The sequence below is a fragment of the Tachyglossus aculeatus genome, chromosome 22 (assembly GCF_015852505.1).
Source record: "Tachyglossus aculeatus isolate mTacAcu1 chromosome 22, mTacAcu1.pri, whole genome shotgun sequence".
Classification (NCBI taxonomy): domain Eukaryota; kingdom Metazoa; phylum Chordata; class Mammalia; order Monotremata; family Tachyglossidae; genus Tachyglossus; species Tachyglossus aculeatus.
Window position 1 is genome coordinate 16930293 of NC_052087.1, and position 6000 is coordinate 16936292.

Below are 6000 nucleotides of genomic sequence, written 5' to 3' on the forward strand. Positions count from 1 at the left end.
GCACTGAAGCTAATGCTCACCTCAGTGAAGGTTTGCTGGTTGGGATATATAAGCCTATCCAAATGGTGGCAGTTGGAGAGCTGAAATTGGGAAATTGGAAGCCAGGAGGGCAAAGGAACCATTTTAGAGACATAGTAAAAAAAAATAGCATCAGATAATGCTTTCTACATTCCAGTAGAAAACTGAGGAGAGACCAGCTTTGTGTACTGCTATCAAGAAAAGGTTCTATAGGGAATGGACGGATGTCAAGGAGGCAAAAGGGAAACTGGAGCTAGGTGCTGCAGTCAAAGAAAGCACCAATCTTTTTGGGTGCTCATTGTGGTTGGGAACAAATATCCTACATTTGTGATTTGAGCCACACGTGCTTTCATACGTGAATTTCACTGCTGGTGGTGTCTTCATGTATGAAAGTCATCTATATCTGGGGCATAAAAAATAGCTATGTTTAACCTGAGGTGCAGGACCATTATAGGTAGAACTCAGGATTACTGGAGTAATGAGGAGTCTCTGAAGAGCTTACCAGGACACTGACGTGAACCTTAATTGGCTATGCAACTAAACAATCCAGCAAATATTTTTTGGAAGAGCCAGTGGGTGCTATGTACTAGGCATTGTGCTGTGCAACGTTTCTGGCCAGATCTACTCAAGGTCTCAGACAAGATGGTCTAAGGCTAGTCCAACTCTTCCGAGGACCACTCTAGACTTGGCCTACTCAGGTCCTGACCTACTCTGCAAGGGTTAGACTAGAATGGCCTGGTCTTAAAGGGTGCTGGTTACCTTCTTGTCATGGTTTACATTTTCCATTATATTTTTCCTCAGGCATATGTGCCAGTCTCCATTTCCCATCAATACAGAGGACCAAGTAGCATTTCCTTGATTTCCTTCCATTATTTTAAAATGTTAAGAGATCATTTGATGAACTGCGCCAGGAGATGACTACGGTGATTTCTTCATATGCGGGCTCACTTTAAGCATTGAGTGTCTGCTAGTGGCGTCATTTATTATTTACCAGAATATTTTACTCTTTTTTTTCCTAACCCCTACAGATTTCCCTTATATCTATTTATATTGAAAGTATTCTGCAGAAAAAAGCAGCGTGGCTTAGTGTAAAGAGTATGGGCCTGAGAATCAGAGGATCTGGGTTCTAACCTCAGCTTTGCAACTTTTGTGTTATATGAACTTGAGCAAGTCACTTCACTTCTCTGTGCCTGTTACCTCACCTGTAAAATAGGGATTAAATCCCACTCCCTCCTACTTAGACTATGAGCCCCAAGTAGGAAGGGACTGTGTCCAATTTCATTTTGTTTTATCTACCCAAGAACTTATACAATGCCTGGCACATAGTAAGCTCTTTAACAGATACCATTAAAAAATCCGATAAAAACAAAGTAAAACTAGTCTCCATTTATGCCCCGTAATCTGCTGTATAATCATCAAAGGTATTTATTGACCACTGACAATGCAGAGCACTATAGAAAGCACTTAGAAACAAGGCAAACAATCCTTTTCCTACACCAGCTTGCTAGGTGACTCCAGGTTCTTGTTTTTTGTTTTTCTCCTTTTTAATGGTATCTGTTAAATGCTTATTATGTGTCAGTCACTGTAATAAGCACTGGGGTAGACACAAGCAAATCAGGTTGGATGCAGTCCCTGTCCCACATGGGGCTCAAAGTCTTTATCCCCATTTTACAGATGAGGTAACTGAGACACAGAGAAGTGAAGTGACTGATCCAAGAATCACATGGCAAACCAGCGGCTGAGCTAGGTCTAGAACCCAGGTCCTTCTGATTCCCTGACCCAGGCTCTATTCACTAGGCCATGTTCCTTCTCTGTTCTCTGCTCTGTTCACTGTGATCCATCATATTTAGAAGAGTTTATGACCCTATTTTTATGTTGTCACTCCTGCTACTCTGGGTAAAGACAGCATCCATTCAACAAATGGAGAACTTGACTCACCCTTTCAGTATTTGGTATTTGGACTAACCCTTTAAAAATGTGGTATTTTTAGCCAAAAATACTATTTTTGTCCAAATGAAACCTAAATCTTTAGTGAAGGTTTGGAACCATAAAGGAGATCTTTTGAAACTCGAATCTAAATTTGTTTTATTGATTCTCTCCCTCTGGACAACTCAGGAAAGCTGTTTTAGAAAACAGAGAGCTATTTTGAACTCCACCTGGGAGGAGTGAAAACCGAATTATAAAATAACAATGTTAGATCCCCTTCTTGGAAAATGGGAGGCTTACAGTACCAGTTTCAAAGGGCTATCAAATAGCTTTCAATCTTGTACAAATATATATATATATATATATATTGGATTACTAATGAATCCAAAGAAGATGAAATTTCCTGATTTAGCCATTCAGAGAATATATTATTTTCAGTTAGAGACTTTAAATGCTAGAAATCCTCTTAAAGTGGTCATGATGCTATGCGATAAATGGGAACATGAGGGTAGTGCTTGGGATCCAGATAAAACTTGTTTCCAATCATATTCAGCTTTTCCATGGATAAATCAGTTAAAGCTGTCTTGGGAGGATAGTTTTGAAAGATGTTTAGACTGTGAGCCCACTGTTGAGTAGGGACTGTCTCTATATGTTGCCAATTTGTACTTCCCAAGCGCTTAGTACAGTGCTCTGCACACAGTAAGCGCTCAGTAAATACGATTGATGATGATGTTTTGAGACTGGAGGATTGAGTCGGTTGAGACTGGCTTGTCTTGGGCCTTCTGGAACTTAGAATTGGCAATGCCAACAACTAAGCTAAAGTGAGCAGTTTGGAGCAGTTTTCTTTCAAATGAGGAGGTTTTTTTAAGCTTGAAAAGGTCACAGCAAGGTCAAACAACAAATTTGTGCAAAATTTCAAGACTGCATGATTTTTGAAATTTGTGCAACTTAGCTTGGTCACTTGTTTATGGAAATATTAACCTAATCAGTCAGTCATTGGTACCCAGTGGATGGCTACTCTATGCAGAGCACTGTACCAAAAGCTTGAGACACTACAAAAGAAGAAAGACAAAGGCAGTGGGTTTACAACTGAGAACCCAGATGAAAGCCAGCTGTTCCCAGATCAAATAGAATGGACAATTGGACAATTGTCTGTCTCATTGCACCAAGTTCCATTTTCTCCTCCACAAGTGAGTAATTCACACAAAAGTGTTTTGTTTGTGTTTTTCAAAATCTCCCAGGTAATTACATCTGTGTAGATCTGGCTTTAGGGCTTCAAATTTGCATGCTTGCTCTGCCACTCACTAGTAATATGTCCTTGGCTAAATCAGTATTCCTTTTTCTTCATTTCATTGGTAAATGGAAATATCAGGAAATTGCAGCACACTAAAATTTATTTTTTAGAGAAAAATAACTAAGAAGAAAATGGAAAATATAAACATACTCAATGATTAAGGCAAAGCATTATTAAGCAATAATAATAATGATGGCATTTATTAAGCGCTTACTATGTGCAAAGCACTGTTCTAAGTGCTGGTGAGGTTACAAGGTGATCAGGTTGTCCCCTGTGGAGCTCACAGTCAATCCCCATTTTACAGATGAGGTAACTGAGGCACAGAGAAGTTAAGTGACTTGCCCAAGGTCACACAGCTGACAATTAGTGGAGCTGGGATTCGAACCCATGACCTCTGACTCCAAAGCCCGGGCTCATTCCACTGAGCCACACTGCTTCTACTGAAGTAAAATAAGGGGACAAAGCAATGTTTTCTTAATATTTAACTGAGATCATTTCCATAACATGGCCTGACAGGATCAAAATCATTTTAGACCTAGACCTTGGCAAACATCAGATTCATCTGCTCAACATTTTATTGACAATCTGATCACCTGAAAGACAGCCATATTCAGTATAGCTAAAATTAGGAAAAAATATGCATTCCTACAGTAAACTACTACTCATAATCATAATCATAGTTCCTATGAGTAGACTCTAGACTGATCTCATTGTGGGTGGGGAATATATCTACCAACTCTGTTATATTCTACTCTCCTAAGCACTTAGTACAGTGTTCTGCACACAGTAAGTGCTCAAATTTATTGTTGTTAGAGATTCAGATGTTAGAGATTCGAGGTGGGTTGATGGAAATACCTTTAATATTGGGGAATATTAACACTTTGTTCTGGCTTTCAATAATAAAATACATATTGCTCACTCAATTGAAGTGGACTCCAAGCTGTCTCCCCCTTGATGCTCTCCTCATTGATGACCTTCTCCTTCCCTCCTTAAACTACAAAATGTGTAATTAAAAATAAATTCCATGTGGATGTCTCATCTGTGTTTATCCCATCAGTGTGGTTTATGAGTAGATGATAAACTCTAACAGGGCCTGTCTTTTTAATGAAATTATGTAGAAAAACAAGAAGAGTTCCTTATGCACAGTGAAAATTTATGGATGATGATGATACTTCTATTGTTTATGCCCTGCTCTTTTAAAACTGACAATGCCCTTAACTGTCCAACTTCCAAGTTTCACTAATGGAAATCCAGTCTTAAAACTAACAGAAGACCATTAAGAGAGAAACATATATGGTGGTTTCTTTGTTTCATTAGGTAGTAAACCTTGAAGAGCTAAGCAGCTCGTTCTTCTGAATATTTTAAACCATGTAAAATGTCCAAAGTGTCGGGGATTAAAATAAGTATCTTTTCTTATGCTGTCAAGTCATGTCCAACCCATAACAACACCATAGATGCATGTCTCCCAGAATGACCCACCTCCACCTGCAATTGTTATGGTAGTTTATCCAGAGAGTTTTCTTGGTAAAAATATGGACGTGATTTACCATTGCCTCCTTCCATGCAGTAAACTTGAGTCTCTCCCATGCCACTGCTGCCCAGCACAGGGAAGCAGCGTGGCTTAGTGGAAAGAGCATGGGCTTGGGAGTCTGAGGCCAAGGGTTATAATCCCGGCTCTGCCTCTTGTCAGCTGTGTGACCTTGGGCAAGTCACTTCTTCTCTGTGCCTCAGTTCCCTCATCTGTACAAAGAGGATGAAGACTTTGAGCCCCACATGGGATAACCTGATGACCTTGTATTTACCCCAGTGCTTAGAACAGTGCTTGGCACAAAATGCTTAACAAATACCAACATTATTATTATCATTATTATTATTTGTAGCAGATTGCCTTCCACTTGCTAGTCACTGCCCAAACTAGGAATGGAATGGATATGCCCCTGCTTGACTCTCCCTCCCGTAGTTGAGACTGGTACAGTACTGTAAACTCTCCAGGTGTGACCCTGAGAGGGGTAATATAAGTATAGAGCCAGAAAAATATTTCCAAACTGACTGAAGGTTTACACCAATTATGTTTTTCTTGGGAATTTCTGTAGAGACGAAACATTCTGGAATAGGGCAGAGCCCAAGATTTTGCCTTAGTCAGAACCTCAGATCTTTCCATGTACTTCCTCCTTCAGTGGATCATCTTCTCTGGCTTGAACTCCCCAGTTGTGATTATATTTGTGCCTAAACCACTAGAATAGTTGAGGAAACAGTGTTTTAGTTTTTGTGGGTTTTTTCCCCTTGTATTGCTTCATTTTATCTGGGGAAGCAGCATGGCCTATCCATCAGTCGGTCATATTTATTGAGCACTTATTGTGTGTGGAGCACTGTACTAAGCACTTAGTGGAAAGAACATGTATCTGGAAGTCAGGAGACCTGAATTCTATTCCCAGCTCTGTCATTTGCCTTCTGTGTGACCTTGGGCAAGTTACATAACTTATCTGTGCTCAAGGTCTCCCAGCAGGCAAGCAACAGTGTCAGAATTAGGCCTCATGTCTCCTGGCTATGAGGCCCATGCCTTGTCCACTAGAATCCAAGCAGGCTGAAAGAGAGTAGCCCAGAAAAGAGGCAGCAACTCCTAGATAGCAGCTGTTAATTTGGGATTCAATACCTTCCTCCCTCCTACCTAAACTAATCCATATGTGGGACAGGGAATGTGTCCAAACTGATTATTTTGTATCTACTGCAGTGCTTAGTGCAGTGCTGGACACAGAATCCCT

General features: G+C 40.2%; 1 non-coding gene across 1 annotated transcript; it reads right to left on the minus strand.

Moving 5' to 3' along the window:
• Positions 1-5110: 5110 nt before the first annotated feature.
• Positions 5111-5248, minus strand: LOC119944383. The gene has a single exon (XR_005455867.1). It is a non-coding gene; the product is annotated as a small nucleolar RNA SNORA7 (small nucleolar RNA).
• Positions 5249-6000: the final 752 nt, after the last annotated feature.